We start from the raw sequence: 17,736 nt of genomic DNA, 5'->3' as shown, positions 1-17,736 counted from the left end.
TAGGACCTTCCATTTGTCCCTATTGAAATTATTTTTGTTAGTGATGCTGGTGACTATCACAGCATAAGGGCAACACTTAGGAGGATGTGAACTTATCCAGTTAAATTGAAAGGCTGGAGCCCTCTGGCATTGCCTGCATGCTTCCTAACCCTTCCCATGACATCCATCTGAAAGGAGAGTCTATCTCTGTCTGTGACTGGTGTTCCTGATCATGTGGACTGACTACATTTGTGCAACTGTATCTGTGTAGGTGGCTCCTTTTCAGACATTGTACAGTCACCAGTTGTGATGGCTGAGATCTCCATATTAGGTTTCTGTGTGGAAGGGGTTCATTCAAACACATATCCAATGGCATAGGAAAGAGTAGAGTTTTCACAACATCAGAAGAACAACGTAGGCATTCAGGGTGACATGTTGCTAGTTTTATGAAAGCTTGCATGCTTCATGATACACATTTTGGTGGCAAAGGCACAGTAGAAGTACAGTGGTATCTCGGAAGTCAAATGGAATCTGTTCTGGAAGTCCATTCGATTTCCAAAACATTCAGAAACCAAGGCATGGCTTCCGATTGGCTGCAGAAAGCTCCTGCCGCCAATTGGAAGCCACGTAGGACATTTGGATTCCAAAGAACGTTTGCAAACCAGAACAGTCACTTCCGCGTTTGCAGCATTCAGGAGCCAAAACATTCAACGCGCAAGGCGTTCGGGATCCAAGGTACTACTGTATATACATGAATCAACTTCTGTCCTCTAACTTCCTATTGTATCAATGCTGCAAAAGGGGAAGGTGCTGACACAGGCTGATTCTTAAATACCAGCTGGCTTCTGGCACATTTAGTCACTAGATTTCTGAAAAATATTCTGGTACTTCTGAAACAACAGTGTTAAATCATCTGCCAAAATGATGACACACTATTGATTGCAGAAGGTTACATCTGTCGTGGAAGGAAGAACTGCCGTGATGTTGAGTCTATAGCTGCCAAAAATCTGTCCTTGGGTGAGTCTTGAAAGGGCCAGAATTGTGAATATAAAAAGATGGTTCACCAGGGAGAAAGGAGATAGGATTGTAAAGTTGATATTTAGTCTTCATGTCAGTCAACTTGCCTCTTTAAATAGCAACAGAGAAATTGATAATGAGTATTAGATGCCACAAAGGCTGCTTACAGACTTGATATTTTGCGTGCAGGGTGAATTGCACACTAGCAAATTGACCTTGCATATTTAAAGTGAACTTGGCACTCTGGTGTTTTTTATTTTTTTAAAAGCAGATTTGTTGCACAAGACTTTTTGCTGTAAGGATAGTGGCAGGAAAATTCCCTGGAAAGTGTAGGGTAATAATTGCTGTACATGACGTTGTATAACCTCCCCATAAACAAATCAGAATTATTGCTCAACAAACAGAAAAGGGGATGGTAACAGGTGCTGCCTGTCATGCCAGAGGAAGAAAAGTGGCACTTGCTGGGGGGGGGCACACATTTTCCCCTACAACAGACCTGTTATTTGCCAATAGCCTCTCTACTGGAAAGGAACAAGAGTTTGGTTCTGTTCCCTAGGAATAAAGTGGACTGCCATTGATGCTTCCATTACTCGGGGCTGGCCTAAGACATTTTGCTGCCTGAGGAGCAAGTCAAGATGACACACAATCCATATACAGAAGCAGACTACAGTAAAAGCTGAAGCTGAATTCAGTTCTGGAAACAGGACAGCATCCTTCACCACACCTGAAGAGTGCAGGTACACACCACCATCACTATCATTTATATCCCCACTTTTCTCCCCAAAAAGCCCAAGCTAGCAAACACACAAATGATAAAACACCTAAAAACAATTCTAATACAGACTTAGGGGGCACAGGGTAGGCCACATGGTGAACACAACTGTTGTTCTCCAACAGAGGGGAACAGCTGAAGGCGGAAACAGGAAGTGTCAGGAGCTCGCCCTACACTCGAGTAGGACCCTGGCAGAGACACATGCCCAACTGGCATGTTCTCTCCCTCCTGCTCAATCGTTCAGGAGCTTCAAAAGCTTTATTCAGCTCACACATCACAGCAACCAATGCCAGCAGACACAGGCACACTTAGGGATCTGCAGAGTCTGCGCAGTTTTCATGACAGACCTCAGCAACTCAGCAGTTTGGCTAATCTACTTTATTTACAAATAAACACACACGGAGCACTGCAACATGGCTCCCTCTCTCTCTAGCATCAGACAAGAAATAATAAGAACAAAGGACAATAGTCCCACTTCACGGAACACAGTAACACAAACATCCTGTCTCCATCACTTCCCACTTTGTGGAGTCAATGTGAAAGACAACAATCCCATGACTGCAATCATGGAGCAGGAATTCTAACAGGAAGATGGTCCGGATGCCACTGTTCCATCACATACTCCAAGTATCTGACACCTGAGGCAACTTCCTCAGTCTGTCTACTGGAAGAGCCGGACCTGCAATTTCTTCATGAGTCTGCCTGAATGCAGACCATCATGTTTACTCTGGCTGGATACTACATACTGCATACTGATTTTGAAAACTTATTATTTTGAACAAATATAATGATGTGCTATTGCAACACTCTGGTTTGGGGAAACTGTTGCAATGATACGCAAGCTTAAATAAAAAATGCCTGCTGAAAATGACTTTTTGGTCACATTTCTTGCATTATTCATCAGTAACAAACCTCTGTCAGAACTTTTTTTTTAATTAAAGCATATTCTGGACTATCTTAAATGAGTTTTGGAATTAATTAGAAAATCCAGCCTCTTTATCACCTCCTGTCAGAACTATTTGCAGAAATAAGGTAATAACCAGAGTTATCTTTTTATGAAAATTTGCAAGCGTGACATAAGGATTCCATTTGCCTAATTAACACCTTGAAATAAAAAAGATAATATTTACACATGATTTATGAACAAAATCCAAATTGTTTCCAATTTATTATTGGCACACATGCAACTTGTTCTAATTAAGGAGGCTCTGTTCCACGAGAAATACCTCCAATACGTTTGTACTGGTGATAAATCCTTGAGAACGTCTTATGCCAGTGAGGTGTTTGGGTTATTTTCCCAGGTAGGAAGACTCTTGCTGACTTTGCCTATGCAAGAATTTCAATATGTGGTTGTGGCTCACACCTTCAGCTCAGGCAGCATAAATGAACTGCAGCTGCTGCAAACACAGTGACGTGGCATGTCCAAAATGCAGCACTCATATAGCAGAAGACAAGGACAGCAACAACAGCATTATTCCAGGCCGAGTGAACGAGCATGGGGTGACAGGTGGGAAACCAAACACCTCCGTGTTTTGCTTTTGATGACATAAAATGCATCAATAGCCATTTTATGCCCTGCATGAGTCGCCACCCAAGGAAAGGTGAATAGCATATACTCTTAGCTAGAGCTAGGTAATGAGTGTGGGACTTATTTCCTTTTGTTCCAGGAAAGCTGAGTTTTAGTCTCAGAGCACACCTTGGGGAGAGAAGTTTGGACAAAGACAGTGGACACTAATGCATACAGTACAGTACACATAGTTTAAGTGTGACAGCAATGAATACTCCAAGTCCACAATGGGCTTATGCAAATTCAACAGAAGCATGGCAGATTTCAATATTTGAAGAGCAGGAGTCAGATTTACTGGAACAGTAATACCCAAGGTAAAGTGGGCAGTATTTAAAAAATCAAAATAAAAATTCTGTAATATTTATAATCTGGGGTATCAGTTATTTAACCCCTAATTGTTTGTAACATTTGTATGATATCCATCCCAACATGGAATAAACCCATCAAGATCTCAATTTAAAGGAATTTACTTCCCATACATCTCTTTTATGGTTAGAAGAATACATATATATATAAACACCCAGCTATGTGTTCAAGCACATTTCCTCAGCCTTGGTTCACTCTTATTTGTTCTTTTCCAGTCTCTTGATTTATACTAGATCATGTTTAGTGCCTCATTTCACTCAGGGCCAGACCTCACTTACCTTGAAAGATATGAAGATGTTCAATTTTAGCAAACAAAATATTGCTTTTGGGGTATAATAATAAATTCCAACCCAATATATTTTCATCCTCAAAATCATTCACACCTGAATAACGCAAAGCACTGTGTGGTCCATTAGTCTACGCAAGCCAGCTTAATGTATGGAAAACACATAAGGCTGTGATATATTATAGCAGCACCATCTCTAAATGTGATGCAGAGAGTGAGATGGGGTGAAAATATTTGAAAAAGACACCTAGTATAGGCAGAAAGGAGGCCGTTGGCATAGGCATTCCTACCATCATGACCAACAAAAACAATATATAAACTGTTACCCAAAACAAAACTCTTCAGCTTTATCATATCCAACAGTGATGCACATTGCTTTATCTAGCTTTTGAGCATGGAATGCCTTCCATTCCTTTGCAATTCAGACAACTTCAGCATTCATTTAAAAAATGTATGACACTATCCAGCCAAAAATAATAACTTTAAAGTTTTATGAATTTCAGTGGGAGAGAGGGAGGCCTATGGCCAACTCTCCCACTAAAATCAAAGGGATTTAAGTATGACTGGATCGCAGCCATATATTTTCTCTCTTCAAAATAATGATTTCAAAATAGCCCAGCTTCTCCTGATGTTTACTTATGAAGAAGTGGTTCTAAAGCAAACTGATTAGGAATTCTTCAGCGTTGAGATATTCCCCTTCTCCCACCCCAGCAATACTCGAGAGATACGAAAGATCTAGCAGTGTGAAATCCATGAATACAGAGATTACTTGCCAAATACTGAGGAGTTTTAAGAAATCTTTCTCTTTCAAACTTGGTAGATGCCAAACTAAAAATTACTTATTTATGAGTGACTCACTGCATTTTTAGCCCACCTTTCCTTCAAAGAGCTGAAGGTGACATGCATTTTTCTCTCCTTCTTCATTTTATCCTCAAATTGAGAGAGTGAGTGCATGACTGGCCTAACAAGCTTCATGGCTTATTTCGGATTTGAACCCAGATCTCGCAAGTCTGCTCCACCACACTGACTCTATTACTCTATGACACTAGACTGGTATAACATGAGGTTATTGAACTTTTTGGCTGCAATCCATTCTACACACACCAACCAGAGAGAAAACTGCATTAAACAGAAAGGGGCTCAGGTCTGAATAAGCACCTTCCAATTATAGGACTCTCGCTATTCTGTTATTAAAATGAATGAAACACAGAAAAGAAAATTAAAGTAATTTTCAGCGCTCACTGTGTCAGTTATAAAAGAAAGGTTTTTCCTACCTTTGTTTTTAAAGTAAGTCTTTCCCTTGAACTTGTTTCCAAATCACAAATATGTTATCATGGCAGGTTTTCAATAACGCTCAGTAGAAGTGGTTAGAAAAAGTAATAATGCTAAAAAGCTCTAAGTATCGGCGTTGTTAGCAATATAAATTACTCACGTTAGTTTATTAGCTCAGAGAGATACACACATTGTGCCTGCTGAGATTTGTAACAAAATATCAATAGAAAACAAAGCACGATGGCTTCACTCCCCTAAAAGAACAAAACTACCAGTTGGTTCAGCACAGGCAGAGCTAATTTCTTAACCTTCCTCAGCAAGTTCCCATTCTTAAGGGGCAACTGCAGGTTGAGTCATGTCATCTAAACAGCCAATTACTATTTGGGTTGAGTAAAAATTGCCCTCAGGTGATCGGGCAACGAAACACTTCTAAACGATCTCGGGACGGAAGATGTGTAAAGGTCACGGCCCAAAAATGTATCTGCCTGGCTTGCATATTTGTCTCAATAAAAGGAGGCTCCACAGGAATGGCAGCAGCTCGCTTCAGCCCACCTGTGCGCAGCTCACATGATGCTCAACACCTGTCTTGGGACTTCACTTCACCTTGCCTCTGCTCTTCCAACTCCAGCCTCCAGCAACATGCCTGGTCTTGATTCCAAACCACTAGAGCGGGTAGGGAGTCAGAATGGACAATACTGGACTGGATGGGAAGATAGTCTGACTCTGAACTGAGCTAAAGAATCTTCCTATGTTCCTCTCAGAACTAGAGCACTAGTTAGAGTGAGGTGGTTGCCTCAGGCAGCTGATTCTGCTTTTATGACAAGACATCAAATCATCAGTTATATTATCATATGTGTATCGTATACGTAATGTATCGTATACATAATGCCATATTGTGTTTTACTTTGTTGGAAGCCGCCCACAGTATCTGGGAGTACCCAGTCAGATGGATGCCATATACATAATAAGTAAAATGTATTTTAATGCCAGGGAGGGGAAAACAGGCTTGTAGGATTTTTTGCCTCAGGTATCAGATTGGAGAAGGGTCACAGGTCAGTGAGAAAGAATATGTTTTATACAGAGAAGCATCCTCTGTGGTAATCCTCACAGAACTCTAGCCCAATGGTTAATTTGATTTGAACTGATTTTATAATGAATTGATTTTAGAATGCTGTATTATTTTATTGTTGTTAGCCGCTCTGAGCCCAGCTTCAGCTGGGGAGCGCGGGTTATAAATAAAAGTTTATTATTATTATTATTAAGATTCAACCCCCAGCATCTCCCTGGCAGGAGACCGCCTCAAATTCTGACCAATCTAGCTCAGTATTTTCTGCATTGGTGGGGAGCAGGCCTCCAGAATTTGAGGCAGTCCTGCCAAGCTTCCTGTGTAACAAAATAACATAGTTGGACTGGCATACTAGGCACTTGACAAGTGGCGACATGTCGAGGGATGACACTGCTGTTCTGTCACACCACACCTTGCTGGCATGGATGAAAATTTAGTATGGCGTGTCAGTATAAGTGACCAAAAAGTTGCAGTTTCATAACACAAGAAGCAATGCAGTGTAAAATAAGCCTTGGAAACCGGGGCAGACGTGCTGGCATTGTAATGAGGAAAACTAGCACAATAATCCTCACATCAAATGCAGCCACTGGAACTTCGTTCCAAGTTTATCTTCTACATGCAAAACTACTTCACTAGCACCAGACTTCATTCAGGAGGTCCAGTGATAGTGATGGCCACATGGGCACGAAAGTATTCCATGTATCCAACGTAAGCATGTTGCAATGAATTCCATTTTGCCTTCTCCAACTTCATTTCCTTTTGCGGGGTTTCAGTTTTGCTTTTCCTGAGTGGGAAACCTGTAATCTGGATTCAAAATCTTATTCATGTTTCAATGAGAAATCCATGTACTTTTTGAAACTCATGGAAGACTTCATAACAAGCAAGGAAAAGAGCTCATATTTGTGTGTTTGCCGTGCAGCGAAATTCCAGTTATTGTTGGGAGTTTCTGCTCGTATTTTGTTTTACATTTCTAGTGCCACTGGGACTTTTACTAAATTAAAAGGTTTTCTAAAAATTAATTTCTCTCTTGCTAGAGCCCATAATGAATTTCACATCTGAGTTAGTACAATTATAAACATCAAAGAAAGGTCAAAGCCCACAAGTGTTCCTAATGGTACTAAAACTCTCATCTAGGAAGCAAGACTCTCGTTTTATGAACTTGCATTTATTACACTGCCATCCTATCTACTGTATATCTCTTTCAACATCTCTCCCCACTACCAATATATTTTCACAACTGTAGACAAATGTCAAGCAACGTTATGCATTTTCTTTGGATCACTAAAATCTGCATCATATTGTAATTAATCATGTTTAAAACTATTATTTAATAATCCCTAACTGTAAAATTATTTCTACAAATTTGTAAGGGCTACATTACACTTATATTAAAAATATATTTAAAAATTGTGGTGTGCCTTGAATACAGTGCTGTCTGTCTCCTAAACTTGTGTACTATTTCCTTCTTGTTGATTCTATACAATAAAGAAGCATGCTAACCCTGGAGTAAACTCCACTGAATCCAGTGAGACATACCTCTGAGCAAATACCCTGGGGACAGTGATGTACACGCAGGTTCAGGGATCCTATGCAAGAACTGTAATCAAATTCCACATAAAGCAAACTTTACCAATTTAAGAGGAATCTGCGGTACTGTAACAGCTCTAACCCAGTCAAAATAAATAAAAACTGTCCAGTAACACCTTCGAGACCAACTAAGTTTGTTCTGGGTATAAGCTTTTGTGTGCACTTATACCCAGAACAAACTGAGTTGATCTCTAAGGTGCTACTGGACAATTTTTAAATTTATTTTGACTGCGTCAGACCAACACGGCTACTTACCTGAAGCTCTAATCCAGGCACATGAAGGCCTGCTCTTACTTAACCTTTTTCAAATTGCTGTCACTTCTAAACTCTCAAAAGGCTTTGTAAGCACAACCAAGAGTGCAAAGCTACTTCTGATAAGGTAAACTTATGTGTGTACATATTGGAGCTACCCAGATCAGAACGGGCGTTTTTAGAAAATAAGTCATGCACGTCTGCAACATTTCTGGATATTATGTTTGCATGGAAACTTACCTTTCCAGGTATTTTCAGAAGCAAAAGGTGGGATTCGCCGAATAAGCCTCATCAGTTAAAGCCTTGTGCAAGGACTTTTGCCTGTTTGATAGGGTTTACAACCTCTCCGCCTCCTCCTGCACCCCCTGAGATTGGCTTTGAGTGGGTTGGGAGAATCCCTAGAACAGTTCATGTTGGCAGGAGAGGGGGGGGGATCATTCCATCTGGCAAGCTGCAATGCTTGAACAGGCAGAAAGTTCATCATAGTGCAACACTGAATTCCATTCAGTGTATTTTAAGGTCAAGATCCAATGCAGAAATCCAAAGCAGAACTCTTTTCGGTGTGGTGAAGAGACAAGCTACTGTTCAGTTAAAATAGACTAAGAGTAAGCGAGTCTCTTTGACAATGGAATTTTCTACAGTGAAACCGTTTTCTCTCTTGCGGTCTGATAGCCTTTCTTTTGGAATACAGCAGAATGGTCATTCACTGTATGAGTTGTAAGCCAAGCACCCCCCAGTTTATGCCACACCTCAGCCATGAATTCAGTAAGTGGCCTTAAGCGAGCCATCGCCTGATCCTTACATGGCTTGATCACTTTCTAAGTGTTATTCAATATTGTTAAATATCTAGCATATGTTAAGAAAGCCACTAAGAGCATCAGAGTAGATTTTTGTCATCTTGCAGAACGGAAGCCACGAGCACAATTGTATCTGCCACTCCTAATTGAATGCCGAATGATTTCAATGAATAACAAATAAATTTTTGGGCGGTTAGTAAGATATTCATAGATAAATTGCAAGCAAAGTGATTAGAAGGACCGAATTATTCACTGCAAATTACTTGCCCAGCTCTTGTTAATTATCTGCAAGTAGCAATTCCTGCTCTATCATTTGCAGACTCCTAAAAGGGAAATTAGAATCCAATGAATGGGCAAGAGGGAAAGCCAGCAAGTTTAAAAGCCTCAAGATTTTCTCAAGAAAATCAAGATATTATGAAATAAATAATAGCCTAAAACATTCAGATAGCTATGGCAAGGGCTTGGTTTCTAAGGTGTAAAGTTCCTGGATATGCCTTTTAATAAGTTGTCAGTGGTAATGTGTGTGTTCATATAAAATAATGATTTATTGATGTTGTGTTGAATAGTATGGAACACTTTTTGCTACTTTGGTTTATAGTTGACATATGAATTCCATCTACTACCTTTGCCATGAGTGTATATATCTGAGTCAGTAGTGTAAAAAAGATGGCAGTGAATCACAATGTGCGTATCTATGTATAAAATACGATGGTCGATATGATACGGATGATACGTGTAGGATATTAGATCTCTTCCCATCTCCATTTCCATATTTTATAATACAACGCTTCTTTAGGTTTCCTTTCCTTTTGGTAATGCATATAGCTATCCATCTATCTATCATTCTATCTGTAGAATTGGGGGGGGGGAGAGTTAGGTGATTTGGGTACTGTTCCATGCAGGAATTAGAAACTGATGTTTCCCTGGGTAAGGTTAGAATAGTAAAAGGTGAAGCTACCTCTGACCATTAGGTCCAGTAGCGGACGACTCTGGGGTTGCGCGCATATCTCGCTCTATAGGCCGAGGGAGCTGGCGTTTGTCTGCAGACAGCTTCCGGGTCATGTGGCCAGCATGACTAAGCTGCTTCTGGTGAACCAGAGCAGTGCACGGAAACACTGTTTACCTTCCTGCCAGAGCGGTACCTATTTATCTACTTGTACTTGACGTGCTTTCAAACTGCTAGGTAGGCAGGAGCAGGAACCGAGCAGCGGGAGCTCACTCTGTTGTGGGGATTTGAACCACCAACCTTCTGATCGGCAAGCCCTAGGCTCTGTGGTTTAGACCACAGCACCGCCCGCGTCCCTCCCAAGGTTAGAATAAGAGAAGGCAAATTACTCTTGATGTTACAAACATCTAACACACCTCCCCTACCTATTCCGTTTTGTAGAGAGCATCCCCAAAAGGTCGCCATGTCTGAGACTTTTATCATCATATCTCTGATTAGATGTGGTGATTGTATATGCAAGCCGCTCTGCAATTAAGGACATGCAATGGGCAACAATGATTCTGAGCTGCATTCTGCTGGCTATAGAGATGTCTGTGCTTTTTAATGGGGAACGTGAGTGGCAGCTAAACCAATTCTGGATAATATTATTCAGCAGCCATTTGAATCTGCAGGTCTCATGTTCTATTCAGCACCATTTGGGATTGAGGACAGAGCTGAAACACATGCAGAGAAGGATTATAGGGTGTGACTCTTGCTGAGTCATAACCATGCCAGATTGCAAGTCTTCTTTTCTTTTTTTAAAAGAACCTCACTGCATATAGAAATCTGGAAATTAGGACCCTCCTCCCAGACGTGTTTTTCCCCCTCGTATAGGCATATGATGGGGTGTTGAAACATGTTATTCCTGTGCTTAGACCACAATCTGAAATGGTGGGATTTTAGAGATTTTGCAATCTGCATCCATACCACCACCCTAAAATACTGGGCAGCTAAAAAAGCCTGTGTCTGCTCATTGTCAGCAGCTCAGACTTTAGGATGATAGGACAATCACTGACTCGCCAAGATTTCTTGCCTCAATAAAACTGGCACTCAAAAGAGACTGACTACCAGGGAAGGAAAACAATAAAACCACAGACAGGCTGGCTGACAAAACGAAAGTTCGCTTGCATGAGAGATGAACTTCAGACAACTGATGTTCTAAAGGCAGGGGGGAGCGACGTGATTTGGGAGTGCAGGGGTGTGCAAAAGGGGTGAAAGGTGTGAGATCCAGGTGTCTGATAGTGGGATAGAACAGCAAAGAACAGAGAGGCGTGAGCCTCAACTGTGAAAGGCCCTCACATCAAAGCATCCTGGCAAAGGATATGTAAGTTGAGGATCCCACCAGGGCTTCAGAGAAGTTTCACTTTGACACTCAAAGCAACAGCAAGAAATCCTCCCTCCCCGAGCAAATGTAAAACTGACAGTGCAAATAAAATGTAAAAAGAAGTGCAAATAAACAGATAGTTTAGGAAAATTTAAGGTACACTGGTACCTCAGGTTAAGAATGTAATTCGTTCTGGAGGTCCATTCTTAACCTGAAACTGTTCTTAACCTGAGGTACCACTTTAGCTAATGGGGCCACCTGCTGCCATCGCACGATTTCTGTTCTCATCCTGAAGCAAAGTTCTTAACCCGAGGTACTATTTCTGGGTTAGGGGAGTCTGTAACCTGAAGCGCCTGTAACCACTGTACATGAAGGGACAATGGTTCAGACCCATACTAGAGCTCTTGGGTGAGGGGGAAGGCTCTCCTCTCTCTACAGAACTGACCATTCCATGGTGAGACAAATGCACCTTCAAGGTTGGTGGCATGAATTTTTATTTGATTCTTCCCCTCGCCCCCCCGCCCCCAATGTCTTTTGCTATTACCTTTTAAAGTCATAGTCTGGCCTTTTGAAAACACTTAGAACCTTAATAATTAGCAAATACTTGATGTCCTTCACTTTGCTGTTGCTAAAGCAACCACCGGCTGTCTTGTGTTAGGAGAGGACAACAGTGACGGCCAGCTGGGTGGCATTTGGGCAGCTGTGACAAAACTAGAGAATCAAATCCTCCCAAATAATCTTGGGCTGCTTCAGACTTGAGGCTTGGGCTGTGAAAGGATTTCATTCCCAAGAAGCCCATATAGGGATCCTGGGCGGCAGAAGGAACTTCTGGATGGGTGGGCGATAGGAGGATCATTCCAGGGCAGTCCCTGTCACTCTCCCGACACTGTCAGACTCCAGTTCCCATCAGCCTCTGCCATGATGGAATGATGGGTGGATACCCTCCAACATTTCTCCGATGAAAATAGGGGCACCCCATTCCATAAAGATAATTTTACTATTTATAACCCACACATCTGGGGTAGCTTCAAACATATATAAACACATAATACAACATTAAACTTTTTTTTTTTAACTTCCCTATACAGCTTGGGGGTTGGATAACTCCAAACCCTCCAACATTTCTCCAATAGGGACATCCCTCCAAGATTTTTCTGATGAAAATGGGGACATCCTAGAGGAAAGTGAGACATTCCGGGATCAAATCAGAAACTGGGACGGCTTCTCTAAATCAGGGTCCTCCCTGGAAAATAGGGACACTTGGAGGGTCGGTGGGAGGTACAGCCTGACCCTATGTTCTAGAGCAGTGGTTCTCAACCTGTGGGTCCCCAGATGTTGTTGGACTACAGCTCCCATCATCCCTAGCTAGCAAGGTCAGAGCTCAGGGATGATGGGAGTTGTAGTTCAACAACATCTGAGGACCCACAGGTTGAGAACCGCTGTTCTAGAGTGTAGTGGAAGGGAAATAAAAGGCAGTTTATACCAGTACTGTACATATAGCAAGCAGGATCTCACCTCAATAAGGTCATGGATGCTTCTGATTCCCACCCTAGTCTTCCGGGATTTAAGCTGTGGGAAGAACAGGTTCAGCCTCATGGTGTGGCCCAGTGTGAAACTTCTGAGCATGTGTTTCCACTCTTAGACTGGTGATGAGTGCTCCTAGAAGGAAGGAAGGAAGGAAGGAAGAAGAAAAAAAGAAAGATACAGCATTTTATTAACGTTCTCAGCTTTTGGGAACCTGCACTTCATTTTTTATTTTTTTTATTTTTTTGCCTCTGCTCATTGTAAGCATTCCTCCTCCCTCCTTTTTAATTTTCCTGTTCTCTAATCTTCTCAATCCTCCCCACCCACTGCTTAGCACTGAACTAATCTGTACTGTCTGAGAGAGTTGATGGCCCAAAACAGAGAATTGTTGCAGGAAATGACATCATTTAAAGACTGAAAGGGAGGGAGGAAGCATAGGAGACATGATTTTTAAAAGAAAGAAAGAAAGGAAGGAAGGAAGGAAGAAAGGAAGGAAGGAAACAATTTAGGAATTTGTTTCTGTTTGACTTATTAGCTACCACTTTATAGTGCATCCTTTCCCTGAATAAATTGTCCCCACGCCCTTAGCTCAGTCTGGAAGAACTGAAAAAGGGAGGGAGGATTATTGAAATTCAGAAAGCATTACAACCTTTGAAAGAGCTTTAAATGTGAGAGGAGCTTTTATCAGCTCATGGGTGTAATTGGTTGCCTTGTAAAAGCAATGATATGGAGTGATAGGACAGCCTCAAATGCAATCCAGCCATAGTAACTACAGATTATGTCTGGACTTTCTTTGGGATGCTCTGAGTAAATCTTTAACTCCGGACATTCCAAATCAGCGAGAGTACTATTACGCAGCTTGTTTCACACACAGCAATAATCTTCCTCAACCTTATGTACCTTGTGAACCACACGGCTGCACTGGTAAATCTTCCTCTTAATCTAGGCTGGAAGCAGACCCTATGGTTCTCACAGTTCATCTCTCTGGAGAGCCTAGCCCATACCTTTTCCATTACAGTGGTACCTCGGGTTAAGTACTTAATTCGTTCCGGAGCTCTGTACTTAACCTGAAACTGTTCTTAACCTGAAGCACCACTTTAGCTAATGGGGCCTCCCGCTGCTGCTACGCTGCCGGAGCACAATTTCTGTTCTCATCCTGTAGCAAAGTTCTTAACCTGAAGCACTATTTCTGGGTTAGCGGAGTTTGTAACCTGAAGCGTATGTAACCTGAGGTACCACTGTACTCCACAGGTGAAAGAGACATTTATGCATTCTTACACTGAGCAGCATTGCCCCCCCCCAATAATGTGAAAGTAGAGGACCCTTCCCCAATCTATCACCCTTCAGATCTTATGGGCTAGAATTCCCAACCGCTAGTGGACCTTCTCAGACTTTCATATCCTCTGGTTCCTGAATTGCAGAATGTTGGATTAGATCAGTGTTTCCCAACCGGTGTTCCGCGGCACACTAGTGTGCCGCGAGACGTTGCCTGGTGTGCCGTGGGAGGGCACACTCATTGAAATTAGAATTAGACTTTGCTCCCCCTGCCTGCCTTCAAAAGCCGTCCAGGACAGCGGAGAAACACGCTGCTTTTCTCCGCTCTCCCGGGAAGGCAGGCAGGGGGGGAGCAAGGACTTTTGCCCCCCGCCCGCCTTCAGAAGAGGTCCTGGACCTCTTCTGAATGCGGGCGGGGGGCGAAAGTCCTTGCTCCCCTCTGCCTGCCTTCAAAAGCTGTCCGGGACAGCGGAGAAACACGCTGCGTTTCTCCGCTCTCCCGGGAAGGCAGGCAGGGGGGAGCAAAGACTTTCACCCCCCGCCAGCCTTCAGAAGAGGTCCTGGACCTCGCCAGCCTTCAGAAGAGGTCCTGGACCTCTTCTGAAGGCGGGCGGGGGAACAAAAGTCTTTGCTCCCCCCGCCTGCCTTCAAAAGCCGTCCAGGATAGCGGGAAGCGCTTCCCTGCTATCCCGGACTGCTTTTAAAATGCTGGCGGTGGGGAGCAAAGCCTTTCGGCCCCCGCCGGCCTTCCTGGACCTCTTCTGAAGGCCGGAGGGGGGGGGAAGGCTTTGCTCCCCACCGCCAGCATTTAAAAGAGGTCCCTGGAGATTTCCCTATAGGCTTTCTTCTTGCGAAGCAAGCCCATAGGGAAATTCATCTTGCGAAGTGCCTCAAAAAACGGAAAACCCTTTCGTCTTGCGGGTTTTCAGTCTTGAGAGACATTCGTCTTGCGGGGCACCACTGTATATATAGTCAATATAGGCACAGAGTTAATTTTTTAAACATTTTCTAATGGTGGTGTGCCTCAAGATTTTTTTCATGAAACAAGTGTGCCTTTGCCCAAAAAAAGTTGGGAAACACTGGATTAGATGTACCCGGAGGTCCTTTCCAGCTCTACAATTCCATGACTTTTGAGTAGCTCAGCTTCTTGTTTGCTTTGCAGTGGCATATGTATATTGCTCAAGGGCTGCACTCCCTTTCGAGGGCCGCATGCCAATTCTGCGGAGAGTCAGGTGCAAAATTGGGCAGGTCAATTATTGTAAGTTTTCCCTTTGCGAAGTAGGTTGGTTTCTACTCACACCCTTATATATTTTATCCTTCATCCAGGCAAGCAAAAAAGGAGAAAAGAATAGGATGATGATGATGATGATGATGATGATAATAATAATAATAATAATAATAATAATAATAATAATTTTTTATTTATACACCACCCTTCCCGGTTCAGAAAACTGAGCTCAGGGCAGCTAACAACAAATTTAAAACACTTAATTGTAGAAGCAGCATGAAATACAGTATAAAAACATGAATAACAATAAAATTCAAAGTTCAGAAATCAATTTGGGGGAAATCCATCTAATAAGCATTAGATTGTCACCAGGGCTAGCTGGCTGAATTAGTCCTACTTGGGCCAGCAAGGAGGCCAGGGGAGAATTAGCTGTGGGTTCTCAGAGCGGGTGAACTTCATAAAAGGGGAGGGGGAGGGAAGAGAAGGGAAGGGAAATAAAAGATCAGGCTGAATTCAAATTAAAGGCCAGGCAGAATAGCATCAATGCTCAATGCAAAGAAGGGTCACAGAGCAGGTGTGGCCTTAGGAGAATCTCAAGGGTCAGACAGAAAGTTCTAGAAGGCCACATTTGGCTTTGCAGCCAGGGGCCCCCCATCCCTGCTGTCTTTGTTTTATATTATTCTATGTTGCATTTTTATTGCTTTTAAAACTCATTTCGCTAAAGAACTCTGCATCACTTTGGCACCTGTACTCTTTCAGGGGGAGGAAGAGGGGGTCATTTTCCTTATTATTCCTGTTTTGTCTACTTTTCTGGAAATAATTTTTTAAAAATGAATTATTGTAACGAGGTTGCGAACAAATGCAAATACTAATTTAACCAACTGACGAACAAATTAAAATAATCTCTCATACTTCTTACTAGCAAATTTCCCAAAGGGCATTCCCAAAATCGGTACGCATTCAAAAGCTGACATTGCATATGATCATGTTAAACGAACGCCAAGATTCAGAGCCTTATTTTCCCCTTAGTAGTGATCTTTTTCGCCTTCCACCGATGGTATGCATTAACCGGCAAAGCAGGAGACAGGGTGTTTATTCTTTGAGTGGAATTATTATTCCTACTCCACTGAGGAGACATTAGTGCCAATAGATCCCTCTTGAGTAACTTTCAACACACTATATTAGGTATCACCTAATTCAGCACCCGGAAGTGCAGAAAAGCCAGCAAGTTCACACACAGCATGCTTCTGCTGCGGCAAAGTTGCACCAGAGAAACTGCATTTGAAGCAGCTCCCAATCCCCAGCCATTACATGTGAGGAGCAGAGAGCATACATCTTTCTCCACCATCTGCAAGGCATACAGGATTCCAAGTTTTTATAACCATGGCAGCTGGCAGCAGATGTCTGGGGGGGGGGTCGGCGCTGCCCGTCCCCTAAGGAGAACATTAGCACCAAACCCGTATACACCAGTCAATTCAAATTTATTTGTACTGTAAGATTCAGATGTACAATAAAAAAGGGCCTTGGGGGAGAATTCACTATGTGCAGCATAGTGGGAGAAAAAAAGGAAAGGGAAAAAGAGACAGTCCAGAATCTAGGATAAAACTATTCTTGCTCTCCACTCCTCCTCCTTTAACTGAACCCATTGCAGATCAGCATCCTTGTTAAGAGAAAACATTTCTCCAGAGATGGATGAATGGATGCCATATTTCAATGGATTTGTCCGAGTCCTGGGTATTATTTAGCACTTTTATGTGTTTAGTCAATTTCTCCATCAGGGCTCTCCTGCGCGAGATGAAGATGGTCTAAACACTTTCAGTTCTGTTCAATAACTTGCCTTGGCACTACAAGTAGGAAGGTTATGAGTTCTTTATGAAATTATTTATGCTGCTGTTCTTTGTGAAGCATAAATACTGTTCTTCTCCAACACTGCATTCATAGCATGCCTCATAGGCCTTATTTTTCTCTTGAATCTTTCTCTTGTGGTACAAGAATTCCACTCTTTAGACTGCGTGTTCTCATGGTTTCACTGAACATTTATAACTAGGGCTGTATCCAAGTTATACTCAGACCCATTGAATTTGGCGGATGTTTAGCTATGTCCAGGGATTTAAATGGGTCTACTCTGAGCAGGACTAATGTTAGATACAACCTACAGACTGTGCCTATATAGTACATTCAAAAATTTTGTGTCGGTTTATCTGTTCTGATCTTAATTCCCAGAAGTGTCAATTTAGCTTATTTTGCTTAAGCCATGGAGGTCCTCGGCTGCCCAGACAACAAGACCCCTCTCTTGGCCTCGTTGATGTCCCGTCGTCTCTCGAGACAGATGGATGACAGAAAGAAGCTTAAGCCATCCACCTTATTCTCTCCAGTTCTATTTGTATGCACAACTTTATTTGTACAGTCACTCCGAAAACAGGATGCTAGACTAGATGA

General features: G+C 42.3%; 1 protein-coding gene across 4 annotated transcripts in view; it reads right to left on the bottom strand.

The window, feature by feature from the left end:
• Nucleotides 1-17,736, bottom strand: part of B3GALT1 (beta-1,3-galactosyltransferase 1) — a 325,648-nt gene that overhangs the window by 232,704 nt on the left and 75,208 nt on the right. For all 4 annotated transcript variants that reach the window (XM_081873329.1, XM_081873328.1, XM_081873331.1 and 1 more), the window contains exon 2: nt 12,786-12,929. The gene's annotated coding sequence lies outside the window, so the exon portion shown is untranslated. The remainder of the gene's footprint in view (nt 1-12,785; nt 12,930-17,736) is intronic.

The sequence above is a fragment of the Podarcis erhardii genome (genome assembly GCF_964252035.2).
Source record: "Podarcis erhardii genome assembly, chromosome: 1".
In the NCBI taxonomy this organism is placed as follows: Eukaryota; Metazoa; Chordata; class Lepidosauria; order Squamata; family Lacertidae; genus Podarcis; species Podarcis erhardii.
The sequence above is the reverse complement of the archived record's forward strand: the minus strand, read 5'-3'. Positions and strand labels throughout refer to the sequence as shown.